The 15,949-nt window shown below is 42.0% G+C and overlaps 1 long non-coding RNA gene across 4 annotated transcripts in view; it reads left to right on the top strand.

The window, feature by feature from the left end:
- The window catches only part of LOC127479672 (uncharacterized), a 45,741-nt gene extending 32,325 nt beyond the window's left edge, over window positions 1–13,416 (top strand). The window contains exons 4-5 of one of the 4 annotated variants that reach the window (XR_007907645.1): window positions 12,191–12,309; window positions 13,292–13,416. This is a non-coding gene — a long non-coding RNA (uncharacterized LOC127479672). Of the gene's footprint in view, window positions 1–1,741; window positions 1,840–12,190; window positions 12,813–13,291 lie in introns of those variants that run through there. The other 3 variants (XR_007907647.1, XR_007907643.1, XR_007907642.1) reach the window with 3 other exon arrangements.
- The last annotated feature ends 2,533 nt before the right edge of the window (window positions 13,417–15,949 follow it).

Here is a 15,949-nt window from a genome sequence, read left to right as displayed (position 1 = left end):
AGGACACCACTGTGCCAGAAGGGCCCTCCCATGGGGATTAGGAGATAAGAGATGGGCTAGTTTTCCAAAGGAGGGAAAACAACCTGGTACCCCATCCTTTAGGGAGATACTAACATAACTGCAATAAATTAGCAATATTTGTACAACTTTCAAAGCTAAGTTTTGCATTCACTTGGTTAGCTACAAAAACTGCTTCCAGTCTAAAAACTGCTTCCAGTCTAAAAACTGTGATGATAAAAAAAAGAAAGAAAATCAGAACAAATTCTCAGACTTATAAAGTACAATATGAATTTTAAGAATATTCAACCAATAAGAAAGAGTCATATAAAAGTATAAAGCTATGGAAGTTACAGGTCTAATCAACTCTCACCTTCATTAAGCTGACCTCAGGTGGCACATTCTATCTGCTATCTCAGAGTACCACCCTTGGGGCCGTATTTTTTTCTCAAAAAAGTGCCAGTTTTCAGTGGGCTTTATATTTTTCTTGTACCATTCTACTGACAGAAGTGTGCAGTGTCAGCACTTTATTGTCTTTCATGTGATTTTCTTCCTCATGATATGATGAATATCCAAGGTTTTTAATTTCTTAAAATTGTATATAAATATATTGCCCAGGTAACTGTTTTGACACTTTAATGCTTCATTAATTTAACATCATAAGATTCTGTGATTTTTATTCAGGCTTTTAAGACTAGGAAAAATACATATCTGTGTTTTGTTCCTAGGGTTTATTAGCCACATAATCCCATGATTTCTCCTGAAAACTTCCTATGTATCAGATGATACATGAAGTGTCACATAAGTAGAAGGTGCAATTTGCAGTAACTCAGTTACTCCCACATAGTTTCATACTCAGTTACTCTACACCACAGAACCATAGAACGGTTTGGTTGGAAGGGACCTTAAAGGTCATCTAGTTCCAACCCCCCTGCCATGGGCAGGGACACTTTCCACTAGACTAGGTTGCTCAGAGCTCCATCCAACCTGGCCTTGAACACTTCTAGGGATGGGAATTCCACAACTTCTCTGGGCAACCTGTTCCAGTGTCTCACGACCCTTGTAGCAAAGAATTTCTTTCTAATATCTAATCTAATTCTGCCCTCTTTCAGTTTGATGATGTATTGCCAGAATTAGTGGTAAACCTGGCTTCTACCTCTTCTAAAGCCTATATGCTCAGGTGCTTATCTGGGTTGCTTAAGCTGGGAAAAAAAAGAAATCCTCTGTTAACTGCAATATCTTATTTTGACTGAGATTTTAATAATTTCCTTTGGACTCTGCAGTTTTACCCATCATGGTATCTGATAAATCTGACTCTGCTAAACTGTGGAGGTTATAAGCCTGTAAAACAGTGTGGCCTCAGCAAAAGCACAGTAGTGAAGTCTGGGAAAACTGGATGTTTCATAAACAAAATGGAATTTTACTGTGTATGCTAAAAATATTGTAAGTGCACTGGCTGGGATAAGGACTCCCAGATAAGCTGAAGCAGCAAAGCAGAAATCTTCATTTGGCGATCAGAGATGTGGAAGTGTTTGCAGGGAAAATTCTGGTGAGAGTAGTTGCTGGTAGTGATTTCTCTGGCCCCGAAGCTCCCTGGTGCTTTTCTGAAGTTTCACAGTCTTTCACTTAATTTCACATAGGCAGAGCAACCCACGGGATGGCCTAAAGCCTTCACCTTATGTGGACCTGCTCTCTGTTTCTCAGCACCCTTCCCATCATACACTCTTTCATTTTGTCCCTTCAGATTCCTCAGCTTTCAACTGAGAGACCTCAGGATCAATTTTCCAGCAGTGCAAAACAAACGTGTGCCAACCTAACTCAGTGTTGATGCCCTCTGTTAGAGTAAGCTGCTTCTGTTCTCATTATATGCTATTTGACCCTGGGTTTTTTTGAGTCACTTGGGGTACTCCTGTGCCTGTGCTTGTGTGTGGGTGTCCCTCTTGCTTTTACAGTTTCTCAGGAAGCAGAAGCCATGCTGAAGCCCACCAGAGTGATGCTTTTAGAGTGGGAAACTTCTGCATGTGTTGCAGCCTCTGGGGAACAGCACAAGACTTGCAGGTGCAAAGGCAGCTGTGGTAGTGCAAGAGGGTTGTATGGGCTGGGGAGAAACAGACCTGGGATTGCTTTGTCCTTTCTGTCTTTTTTTCAGCAAAATCTGGGGTGCAGTAACCCTATGAGATTACTGTGGCTTTGTTTCAGAAGAAAATAACCAATTGGCTCCAAAGGAAACCCGGGGAACAAAATAATATTTGTTCATTTGCCTCCTTCTCTGGCAGAGGTGAAATGAACTTACACATAATGATTTGATAAGCTAACATTCACTGAATTTCATGTAGCTGAACATCAGAAAACTGAATTTCTAACTCCAGTGAGCTGTGAACTGGACCCCAAACTACCAGTATGGAAACTGTAATCATTGTAAACACATTAGGGTGAGAGTTACCACAGTAGGTTAGACAAAGTGCCCTGTGCATGTTCTTTCCAGCATCCAGTAACCAATGCCAAGGGCAGGTAGAGAGGAAATATGGGATATTACCTGGCATGCTTTTACAGCTTCACTCTCTCTTCTTCAGGAATTTTCCTCAGTAAGTAGCTGCAGACAGATTATCATGTTTAATAGCCTTTGATGAGGTTTCATAAACTGATCTATCCCCATTCAAAATGATTACTACTTCTTCACATCTCATTGTCTTGTGTCACTGAGTGCAGTGGTACAGTTGTGTGCTAGGTTAAAAAGTTCTTCCTATTCTTTGTTTTAATCCTTCTACTAGACAATGTCACTCTTCCCAGACAAAATATCAAGTAGGGAACAAACTTTCCCTATTTGTTTTAGCAACAGTGTGTTGTTTGTGGAGCCCTGTATTATATGTCCCTTCAATCATAAAATTTCCAAAGTGAATTCCTAGTCTCTTTAGTCATTGCCTCATTCAGAAGTTGTACCATCCTGTTGTCCCACCAGCACCACTTCCAACTGTGTTGCATTCCTTTTGAGATGGCATGACCAGAGTGGTACTCAATATTCAATGAATATATACTCTGGGGATTTATATGATGGTATAATAGTATTGTCCGGTTTTTTTCCTCTATTCTTTTGCTAGTAATTCCTTAAATGCCTTTTAAACCACTGTTGAACATCGAGTTACTTCCAGAGAAGTAACACATGGTTTCAAGATTTCTTTCCTGACTGATTATACCTTCTTTAGACTCTGTCAGATATAGTTTCAGGTTTGTTTTTTTCCCCATGTGCTTTACTTTGCAGTTACTGACACTGAAATTTGCCTGCTGTTATCTCCATGTTGTGTAACCCCTCTGCAGCTCTGCACCATCAGCTTGCCTCCAGCTTTTCCCTGCAGTTGAGCCTGACTGCTCTGAATCACTCTGCAACCCCTGTGAACCTGTCACTTCAGTTACCCCCTTTTTCCTTTCCAGGTGATACACAGATATGCTATTTAATACAGGTCTCTGTATCCTCACTGGATCCTGCTGTGAAATTCACTTCATTGTGAACTTGAACCATATCCATGTCCTTTGTGTTACTTCTTCTCACTAGTCACTAATTCAGAAGAGTGTGTTCTCACATATATCGTGACAACTCAGGTGCTTAACAGTCTTTGGTGAGGAGCTTGTTCAAAGCCTTTTGAATATCCAAACATGTACACCTCCAAGACACCAACCCTTTGCTTGCATACTAATGTCTCATTTCTTTGGTTTGAACTGAATACTTCTCATCTTATATGAGCTCTTGAAAGATTTTCCTGCATGCATGAGTAGGGTTTGAGGGCCATTATTCATGTATAAATGCCAGAGAAGATCATTGGCAAAGAGTAACTACAGCTACATTTCTATTTACTCAGTAAGTTTAAGTTAACTCACAACAATTGGCTTTGAATTTATTTACTTACATCATTGCAGTTTATACAGCTGAGGAAAGAGATACACTTCTCCTTCATTGTCTGATAATTTGTGTTTTATCAGAGAGGTAGTTTCTTGATGAAGAAAGTAGGACAAAGGATATTTCCAAGCCCTCCTGTGTCATATTGCCACTGAACAATCCACTTAGTGACAAAGGTTGCACCTGAAGAACTGGTACCTGGACCTTGAACTTTCTGTCTGTCAAAATAGAGAAATAATCACCTCCAGCCCATGCCAAAGATGTCACTATGAGCAGACAAGACACAGTCTTTTCACTTAATAACAGGGCAGATGGCAGACTTTGGCAAAACTTGTAACGAAAGGAGATTATATAAATATTCAGTTTCATCTTTGTCATGTATGCATAAAGTAATTTAGAGTCTATAGTAAGGACTATATTTTCATCTTCATGTGTCAGAATGATGTTGGCTTTGGAAATACCTCTGTGCCAGAGCTATAAAACTCAAATAACCCTTGGTCTGCCAAGAGCCTGACAGGAAGGCAATTGGGAATGACTGCTATTATAAAGACTTTTTGCTTGTCCATTGATTCTCCACTTTTCCTATTATGTAAATGTGTAATTAATTCACTGAGAAATTCACCTTTGGCTCTGGTGCAGAGGTGACATACCCTTGTTGCGCTAACCCATTTTCCATTGCAATTGTGGACGAGGTGTTCAGGCTGTCAGATTGCTTTCCTAATGCTCCTCGCAAGGGGTCTTGTTAACTGAGACTGTATCTTAGAGGGCTGAGTGTGATAAAACAGACATTCCCACTTGTGATCTCTGAAGTAGCATGTTTAAACTTACATGAGACTCACAAAATAAAGCTAGTCGTGAATATAGAAAGGAGATACAATGTTAATACTTATCATAATATCATCCACAAGATTTGTCAGCGTTTCCTCAGGATATTGTAACAGACAAGCAGCCTGAAGCCAAAACCCATCTGTAGAAGAAAAGGAATGGAAAGAAGCAACTTTTTAATTTCCTTACTGGACACAGAGCACCAAGTGGTGTCTAATTCCCATGCACAGGCAACAAGGAGGGAGGTTTCACAGGGGAGAAGCAAGCGAGCTTTGAATGTCTTGGCTGTGGCTGGCATGAAGGAATGATCTGAGCACTCTGCTGTGCCTCTTCTTTCAGTGCTTACCCGGGAGAGGGCAGGTAGGATGACTGAGGAAAAGATGCAAGAGGAATCAGAAACAATCTCAAAAGAAAAAATAACTCAATTATTTTGGAGATATTATTGTTTAACCTAGAATAAAAAAAAGGTAGACACCAGATGCTATGGAGGAGGATGTCTATTGTTAAACACATCCTTGTTAAGACAATTTATTTTATCTTTTTATAATATAATTCCATGATTGCCTATCAACGTTTTAAAGTAAACATTTTATTCTTAAATCCTGATTTGTGTTAAACCTGACTCTGAGTGATTTGGCTGGCAGCATGTCGCTCCTCTGGAGGTCTGGTGCAGGCAAACCCAGGGACTGTGAGCCCTGACTAAGAGTCGAGGTCTCTGTGCATTGCTCGAAAAAAAGGGTTGTTCCTGCTGCCATTGAAGTAGCATGGGTCTGAGTTAAAAGATAAGATCCGTAGGCTGGAAAAGAAGAAATGTATCTTACAAGGGAAAACTAGGAAGTTCTTTGCTAAGGAAGAAGATGCTTCAGCCCTGAAGGTCTGCAGGGAGTTGGTAATGTACCAGCAGACTCTCATGGACTTCAAAACTCGCCTCAAGATTGTGATCTGGTCAAAAGCCCTTTGGAGGACTGTCTTCACTGATTCCCAGGATATTTAGAAACAGAATACCCATGCCAGGCTTCTGAGTCTCAGGAACAAGAAAACAAAGCCTTCTGTGTTTGCAGTAACCATATCAGAAATAATGTAAACTACTAGAAAAGCCACTCCTTCTCTCAAGGGTTTGTATTAGTTCATTATTACATGTATTTTGGGCCAAGAGGAATTGCCTATATGAAGTCATTAATTGCCTGTTAAGTCTTAAAAATTTTAGTCTGGGACACTGCAGTGTGTTGACCGTGGCTAGATGCCAGGCACCCACCAAAGCTGCTCTATTACTCCCTTCTGCAAGTGGGCAAGGGAGAGAAAATATAACGAGAGGTTCATGAGAGATAAGGACCGGGACAGATCATTCTGTCACAGGCAAAACAAACTCAGCTTGGGGATACTAACTGAATTTCTTACTAAAATAAGAGCGGGATAATGAGAAGTAAAATAAATCTTAAAAATATCTTCCCCCACCACTCCCTCCTTCCAGGGCTCTACCTCCTCTCCCCCCAGTGCTGCAGGGAGACAGGGGATGGGTGTTACGGTCAATCCATCACTTGTTGTTCCTACTGCTTCTCAGGGAGAAGAGTCCTTCCCCTGCTTCAGCGTGGGGTCCCTCCCAAGGGAAATATCCTCTACAGACTTCTCTAATGTGAGTCCTTACCACAGACAACAGTTCTTTATGAAGTGTTCCAACATGGGTCACTTTTCCACGGGGTGCAGTCCTTCCAGCACAAGCTGCTCCAGTGTGGGTCCCCCACATGTCACAAGTTCTAACAGTAAACTGGCTCCAGTGTGGGCTCCTCTCCTCATGGGTCAGCAGGTCCCTGCCAGGACCCTGCTCCAGCTTAGGCTTCTCATGAATTCACAGCCTTCTTTCAGGCATCCACCTGCTCTGGCACGGGCTCCTCCACAGGCTGCAGGTGAATCTCTGCACCTGCATGGTCCTCCGTGGGCTGCAGGGGCACAGCTGCTTCACCATGGTCTGCACCATGGACTGCAGGGGAACCTCAGCTCCGATGCCTGGAGCACCTCCACCCCCTCCTTCTTCACTAACCTTGGTGTCCACATTGTTGTTCATATGTTCTCACTCTGTTCTTGTCTGGCTGCAATTACTGGGCAATAACTTTTTTCCCTTCCTAAATGTTATCACAGAGGCATTCCCATCATTCCTGATTGGCTCAGCCTTAGCCAGGAGCCAGTCCATCCTGGAACTGGCTGTTATTGGCTCTGCTGGACTTGGGAAAACTTCTGGCAACTTCTCACAGAAGCCGCTCCTGTACAAAAGGAGCTACAAAAGGAGTTAGTTGTGAATATAGAAAGGAGATACTTACCATAATATCATCCACAAGATTTGTCAATGTTTCCTCAGGATTGCTACAAAATCCTGGCTACAAAAACCTGGCCAAGAAAACCCAGTGCAGCTCATGGTAGAATTTTAAACTTGCCAGCTGCAAAATGCACCACTCTTGTTGATAGAATCAACCTCCACCCATACTTGCTCCTATGATTCTTACTGCTCTTTGTGTTTAAAGATGGTTTTTGTCACTGGGATATGTTTATTTCAAAGCATTTGAAGAGATTGGTTTCATGCAGATTAGCATAATTATTAGAATGGTGCTTATTTTACTAATCTCTATTATGCAACTGTTCATTCTTGATCATTAATAATCATTTCCTTTTGATAGAAACACTTCCACAGCAACCAATTATAGTGCTTTGTGCAAACACAGGATTATGAATTCCAATGGGGAATAAACAGCAAGAGCAGTGGAATTTTAAAAACAAAGAGCTTGTTTTCATGCAAATGCAGAAAATTGTATGCTGGAGAAGCAAAAGTTCCTTCCAATTAGAATGTTTTTCAACAATTTCCATAAAATGCCTAAATTAAGAACTTAGCACTTGCTGGAGCAGTACATCTCATCTGGTGTTCTCCCTCCGGCAGCAGCCAATGTCAGAAACATGTAATCACAACTCCTCCCCAGAAACAGTTTCCCTGAAAAGGCTCATCTGATGTCATGTCTAGTCCCGTCTGCCTAATTAGGCAGGACTCCAGCCATCTCCAAGAAGAGTTTTTTATTGAGCACATACAGCTGAAAGAGGATGCCCTTAGTTATTTGTTTCCTGGTTATCTTTGGCAGTGTAAAAGCTGGAGCAAATGGTGTCTCTGTGCTGCAAATACTTAGGTGTATGATTAATGCTGTGCACTTGATGAGTGTTTTTGTGTCTAACGATAAGCAGAGGACAAAGAATTTGCAGAACCTGGTACACACTTGCTCTTTGCTCTACAAAGGGTGGTCTATCTTCGAGAAGTGAACTTTGCAGTTTCTTTTAAACAGCTGATGATACGTAGGCTTAAACTGGAATACTATATATAGTACTCAGGTAAAAATCTTCAGATTAGAATAAGACATATTACAAAAGTATTTAATTTTTGTTTTATCAATCAAGAAATTTCCTCTGCATTTGCAATTCCATTTTAGTACTTATATAGTGGGATTTTTTTTCCTGAACAAATACAGCCTTGTACCCCCTATCTACAATAATGATTGATTCAAATAAAATTTCTGTCAGCAAAAACAATTTCAAGGGTAAATAGCAATTTGCTAGCGTATGCTTTAAATAAGCTTTATTTTGTTGATGTTGTATGTGATTATTTGGAAAAGACATTTTATTCCCTAAGAATCAGCTTGTGTTGTGAGGAAACTTGATCACCTCACAAAAGCAGACATGGGGTTACTTTATGGTAGAAAAAAGAGAGTATAACTGTCTCATGGGCCCATTTGAAAGACACAGAGAGACAAATCAGAGAGGGTCCATTTTCCAAAGGTCAGCTGTGCTCCTGATGTCTGGAGAGCTAACAGATGCTTCTCTGCTGAGATGAATTTCCCTCAATTTCAAAAAACAATTTAGGGTGGTGAGGCAAAGCGAGTATGGCACAGCATATAGATGATTTCTTCTTTGAGATGGATCTGTGGATTTCTTGTGTGGTCGTCTAAAGAAAATTACTTAAAAACGAAAAGGACCAAAACCCCCACTGTGGCAGAAGTTGTGTGTTATGGGCTCTGTGGGGTGCAAGTACAAGGTACCAGGAGGGCTAAGCCATGAACCACTCACGCAGCCCCATGAAGACTGTGTTACATGAAAAGATGGCCCTGAGGTGTGCTGGAGGTCAGCAGGGATGTGCCTGGGACTTGGTCAGCTTTGCTGGAGTGTGAACCCTTTGCTGGGGTATAGGACAGCCTAGTGCACTCCTGAGTGAACCTGGAAAGAAAAACCTGGAGTAGTCCCTGGATGTTGCTGCTCCTCAAAGCACAGGTGCTGGACTGAAAGCAGTGCAGGAGCGTGCTCAGTAGGTGAGGGTACCAGGGCTAAGAGACCTTGAACTTTTAAACACTGTCATGGTTTGAGAACCCCAAAAATCCAATTCCCTAGTCCTAGCCCCTTCCCACATCTCAATCCAGTGTGAGATGGTTTCCAGACACCACACAAGACTCAAAATGGGTGAAAGGGAATATATTACAATGACTGTACAAAATAAATACTACAATACATTATATACAATCTTAATTCTCTCTACCATGACATAAGTATTTACAAGGGATCAAATCTCTTCTCCCCTGCAAATAGAAGTCCAAGAGGGAAGAAGGAAAAGATCCTTTTCTATTCTCAGAGCAGCAATGTCTCTAAGGCAGCAGGTTCTCTTCTTCTCATGCAGCAGCATCTATATCTGGATCTCTGCCAGTACACATGAGGGGTATCCAAGCCCCTCGCCCTGTCGTCTTCAAGTGAGGGTCTTCTCTTCTGTGGACTGCATAGCAGGGACAAAACTCGCTTCACCACGGTCATATCATGGGGTGTAAGACCCCCATGAAGGTCCCTTCCTCAGGGAATTCACCCCTGAGTCAGAACATCTCGGACGGCTTTCAGTTGAAGGCCTTTGCCTCAAGAGTTCTACCAGAGCTCCTGTGCTCTGTCTCAAGCAGCGGGGGGGGCCCAAGGTCACCCTCTCCGCATTCCTTTGGCCGTCCTGGTCCAGTTTTCCAGGATGCTTTGAGCTTTTTCTGCTCCTCTGCAGTGCATGTTGCACTTCACCCCTCCCTTCTAGGACGTGAGGGGTCTCCAAGGAGTTTGGGGTCTTTTGGTTTTAGTTCTTATCCCAGCTTCCTCTCTCTCTGCTGCTGGGTCTCTCTCGGCTCTCTCAGACAACTCTGTGTCTTATTTAGTTGCATGCTGTTTGCTGCTGCTTCTCTGGTTCAGTTCTTATCTGTTGGCTTTTAGCCACAGCCTCTGTTCACTGCTGTCTCTGCTGCTGCTTTTCAGTATCTCTTGCTGCGGCTCACAGTGGAGAAACATCCCCCAGCTCATAGCTACAGATACATAGTCCAGCTTAACACTGTTCCAAGTCTCTGTAGCCCCCCTGCCGGGGGCTGGGGGGGCCCAGCCCCCATTGGGGGCTCCTGCTGTTTCTCCTCATGGCTTCACAACACGGTTACTTCTTCTACAACAACTACAACAACCTTCTCTTCCGTTGTGATATGTTTATATTTTGCAGAAGCGCTCATTGGGTAAACCCTCAAAACTTCAAGGGTCACCACCCCCTGGGGTTTTACCATTTTATAACTGCAGGGTGAAAACTGTTTTCCCCCCACCACATGTTGTGAAGTTGTGAAAGGAGCAAAAACCTCATGGGTCCCACTTATCCCAAGTGTAACATGGCTGAAATCAGAGTGCTTGGCCTCTTGGTTTTGATTTCCCTCATACGACAATGTCACAGCTGCCTCTTAACTGCCTGGATTTATTAACCTTGTCAGTTTTTCTCATCTATCCAAAGGAATTCAGGGAACTTAAAAACCAGAACAACCACTTGGCCTGTAAAGTAACTGGGTCTTAACCTGCCAGCCCTGACTGTACAGGGCAGACTTGGAATTTCACAGCCACCTCTGCCTCATCAAGGGATTCTAGTAGCAGTAATTGAAATACAGGTGTGTTTTCCCCTCAAAAAAATCCCCCTGAAAAATTCCTTTACAATTTCTATAATTATTCTGTTTGATAGGCTCCAATTCTCTCTGTTAGGATGGCTCTGCTTTTCCCATAAGAGAGCACCTCATCCTGATCTAGCTGAAGTCAAGGGCATTTTTGGCACTCGTTGTGATGGGAGCAGATGCAGACTTGCAGAGGGTTCTGTTTGGGGACCTCGCAGTTCAGCAGGGCTTGCCTTGGCTGCCGTGGTGTTTTTGCCTCAGTGGAGTTGCTTTAGTAATGCAAATGGTCCTTTCTATTTCTTCTAGAGCAGCAGTGTCAGTAAGGTCAACTCATGTCATTCTGGGACATCTGGTGACAAAATGCTGACTTAAGAGCAGGACTAGTCCCCAGGCACAGATGCTTTAGTATGATTTGCAAGCCTGGCACACATCTGCAGGTTGTGCCTTAGCAGCAAGCAGACAGTGTGGCACAAATAAAAAGCAAAGGTTTTTATTTTAAAATTTTCCCCCCTTTCTTTTGTTTCTTTCCTCTTGACTTAAGTCTTTTAAAACAGGCTACTGCTTTTAAGCCCAAATTGGTTTGTACTTCTTCATAGGAAGGCATTGCACTGTCAATGTTGGTAGCTACTGGGCTGGCCATGGCTTTTTTCCACCTCTGCTTGCTGCTCTGCAGTGACCCTAGTAGTCCTGTGTCAGGCTATTCATGAAACTATTTTGTTTCTTCTCAAAACAATTGCAGATTTTAACTTTTACCTTTTATTCACTCATTAGAAAAATTCTTGACAACCCTAAAGCTCTGCCACCTCTTGCTATATCTGGAAGTTTCTGGCAGCTTGGTTATGATGCTGACTTGAAGAGCATGCTCACGGGACTAAAAGCCACCACATTTTCTTCTTCACACTTATTCTCTGTAGGAGCAGGGAAATATCTTATGTGCCATGCATGAACGGGGCTCTCAGGAAACCCATAACTGCAGGAGAGGAGGATTCTATGAGTACAGTTCGACCATCCCATCTTCACCTACACATACAGAACCTAGTGGACAGTGTTGTCTACTGATGAGTAAATTAGTCACTGTCAGCCATAAAGACACTCCATCTGTGTCTTTACACAGGACTGTGGAATGGGGGGCATCTTCTACTGTGACCTATTTCTTATTTAATAGCTGTTTGTGTTTGTTTTCAACACTTTTTTATTTTAGTAATTATTCTGCATTGTGGGCAGTGATAATTTGATCTTGAAGTTTCAACAGCATAAAAGAGATCTCATACTGGAGCTGATCAGGAAGCTGAAACTACAAATAAAGAGCTTGATCTTTTCCCACTGCTGGAACTTTTTTTTCCTGATTTTGCATTATTATTTACTTCCTGCCCTTTTGACTCTCGCCAGGGATAAACCTACTGACCTCATCAGCAGATGTATTTTTAGATGTATTGTTTCTAGCCAAAAGGTTGCAACAGAACAGGCTGCTAGCACTTGTTACTTTGAATTTGTGCTTTTTATGTTTCAGAATACAAATAACTGCAGCCTTCAGCGCCTTTGAAGGAGATGGCCTTGCTGCTCTTCTATTGCTCTTTTACGGACTGCCTTGACAGATGAAAGTTATCTCTACCAATGAAACAATCTTGGGTTTGGCCACTTTTGATCTGTAACATATTTGATATTGTTTATAACACTGCTAAATAAACAAAATTATTAGCCTGGATTTGACTCCCTTTAAAACAGAAGCAAATACTGTGTTACATGGAAATACATGTTTAATAATTAGTACTTATTGTGCAGCATCACAGAGCCATTCACTGTCAGAATGCACACTGGCTCTGCTCATGCCTCATGGTTAACCTGTACGTTTTGTTACTTGAATGATAATGCTACAATACAAAATGTGTCTGTAAAGCTGTGATACCAGCTCATTCCTGGACCTCATTCTCCAAATCACAATCAATTTTGAGTTATGTTTGTTTAGGAAAAAAAAAAGTGGAAAGAATTGAGAAGCTATTATAGAGGACCTGTTTGATTAATACTCTTCTGCAACCTGGTGGGACAGACCACTGATAGCTATCCATACACCATACCCTCCCCTGTTCTACTGCTTTGTTGACCATAAAAGCATGCCCCTAATTTCCCACAAAAATGCCACCAGGCGGCTGTATCTGTCAGCTGTATGTTAGGAGGTGTTTTGGGTAGGGGACAGCTCTTAGCTGACCAAGGCTGTCACATGATGTCTGTGTGCCAGGCTCCCCTATGATAGTGTAACTGTGGCTGCAAAGTTAATGGGAACTAGGAGTAATGTCTTTCAAACTACCAGGAACAACAACAGGACAAAAATTGTGACAGAACACAAAGTGGAGGGCACAAAATCATTTAGAAACTTAGGATGCTGTGGGATTTGGCCCTTTAACATAATTAACTTTTCTCTGACCTCTGTTCCAGGGTTATTTAGTTCTGGTATTTTCAATAGTAAAATAGAGCATTTTTGTAGAATAGGGGTCACTTAAAAATAATGAGGGGCAGCCCTCAAATAGTTACACTGAACAACAAATGAAAAAATGCTCTAGTTGATGGTTATGTGGACACATGTGGACAAACACCTCCCTCTCTTCCTCTTCAGGGCGCAGTATCCTTGTGCTGGGTGACCCCATCATTGATGTTCCAGGTGCAATGAAAACAGACTTTTGGGCACACTTCTTGTGGTTTTGGGCATCTCTCTCCTCCAGTTTTCCCAAGGTGTGCAAGGTTTAAAGGTAAGGTGGTGGAGGATGACCAGTGGATGCTGTGCCACCTCCCGCTGGCCCAGTCCCAAGCCCTTGGTGCATCCCAACAGCATCTCTATTTGAAAAAACTGCTCCTGGGGCACAGCAGAGGGAAATTGGGTTTGTCTCAAATGGGGAGGCATGTCCTACAGACCTGGCCCAAGTACCAGTCTATGGCAAGCTTGAAAAGGAGGTAGGAAGCACTCTGGGCCACTTCTGCCTTGTCAGAGATGACCTGTGTTCTAGTTAGGTAGGACAGTCATGAGGATGCTGTGAAAAGCAGCATCATTTTCCATGCAACTTCACCGCCTTCTCATTGCCTCTGCTGTGGAGAGAAATTCACTTGGCTATTTTGTAGATGGTGTTATATATAGCCCAAACACTTATTGCCTCTACTTATATGGGTACTGTTGCCCGTAAACAAAGACACAAACCAACAGAGTGCCGGTTTATGGGTGCTTTATTCGGGGCCCCGGGAACCTGCGGGCTAACGCCCCAAGTCAGGATTCCGACGACCCTCGTTCTCAGTTCAACTTTTATACACAAACAAGTTTACATGTATTCTCACGGCTAAAACAATTACAGTTTCTATAGCAACCCAGGTGCAGTAGTTTATAACAATTAACAATCATCTACTTTAATCATAAATCTGCTTAAGTTGTCCTACCCCCCTAGAAACTGTTTAACAGACCCTTACCACATCTAAGGTACAAATCGTTACGTACATGCTTGACTACATCTTTTGATTATTGTTTCTACTTCTTCAGTACATTCTATTCCCACGAACAAGGCTGCTGCTTAACTCACTACTGTAATGTGTTGCTTTCTAGGCCTACCCTTTTACTTAAGCCTTAGCCATTCTACTACTAAATTTAAACTGCTTTGCAACAGTCCCCCCTTTTTGAGCATTCTTCAGGCTTTGCTTGCAAGGATGCTCAAATACAGCAATCTTCAGGTTGCAGTTTCTTGATGGATAGGAGGTGATCCATTTTGCGGTGAGATTACTTCTTTTCTTGTTATAGCTTTCATGATGCGTCTCGTATGTTGACCTTCTTTTACAATCATTCCTAAAAGACACTTGTAAACAGTTATGGCTATGACAACAATTATTACAATCAATATTCCGTACTGGATAACAGAAGATATCCATCCTGACACATGGAGACCTAGGGAGCTGAATAATTGTCCTATCCAATTGTGTTCCGCTTCTCTCTGCAGTTTATGAACATTCTCGTCAATTTGTTCTAATTGATTAATATCTTTCTCTACTTCTTGAGTGACATTTGGGATGTGTACACAACAATGCTCATCCTTTGCATGCAGGTAACCGCAAACTCCATGTTCTTTGAGTAATATCAGGTCTAATGCCATGCGGTTTTGTATGGTCATTCTAGAGGTGGCTTGTAATTGTAAATTTAGATCTTTAAATCCTTTCTTAGTGACTGCTGCTAACCTTTCGGTCTGGCTCATCAATTTGAACAACATTTCTCTATTTCGATATGTTGAAATTGGGGCAAACAAAGATTCTAGTGCCCATCCGAATTTAACTCCTGCTGATGGCTCATGCCAATCTGTTAGTTCCAGATCATTAATGTCATTACTAACTTCTCTTTTCTCCCGTGATCGCATCTCTGCTGGTGTTAACTTCTCTTTTCTCCAGAGTGGACAAAGAGTAGGTATCCCTAGTGTGACAGGTACAACCGGACCGTCTAGTGGCATGTGGGTGGTCCATTGACCATGTCCCATGACCCATACTAGGTTTCCGGGACTTCTAACTGTAGTAGTGTGACAATCAATGTTTTTCACATGTCCTTTAATAGTATGGTTATATCCTCGACACTCACATCCTAACTGCAGGAGTGTTTTGACTGGCATTAAGCCTATTTCATCGTCTGGGGTATCACATGTGTATATTCGGGTACAATTCCAATCCTCTTTTGTATGTGTTTCTGTCCTCCAATTATGATTCCTTCTATTTCCTGTAGAATAAGTCTGATTCTTTTTCCCCTTCCAGTGAATGCACCACTGTACCTTTCCAATATAACTATATGTCTCTAGCAGGCTGGGTCCCCAAATTGTTTGCCATTCTTCCATGGTTGTAGAACTGGTAATATTTTGACAGACCTCTTCTTGTTTTTCTCGTTTTACTGAAGCCGGAACTTTAGAGCATGGGTGTGTTGAATTTGTAACTAAACAGTATCCTTTTAATTCATTAATTGTTTCACTTGTTACCCATGTCCCAATTACTACCCATCGGAAATATCCCGGCATCTGTTCACATTGCTTCTTCATCATTTTGTCACTTAATAAACATACATCTACCGTTTCGCTCCATGTGATGGTTACAAATTTGCAATTCCTTGTAATATTCTTAAACATTTTGGGTATTTCCGGCACTGGAATTATTCCCCATGGAATTGGGTCTCCTGCTGCATGAGGCATAGGGAGACATGCAGTAATTTTAGTAACGTTTTGTACTTTCCCAAAATCTCGAATTAGGCCCACAATTAAATTTT

Source organism: Manacus candei, unplaced genomic scaffold, assembly GCF_025592945.1.
Source record: "Manacus candei isolate 608988 ecotype Guabito, Panama unplaced genomic scaffold, ASM2559294v1 h1tg000069l, whole genome shotgun sequence".
Taxonomy (NCBI): domain Eukaryota; kingdom Metazoa; phylum Chordata; class Aves; order Passeriformes; family Pipridae; genus Manacus; species Manacus candei.
The sequence above is the reverse complement of the archived record's forward strand: the minus strand, read 5'-3'. Positions and strand labels throughout refer to the sequence as shown.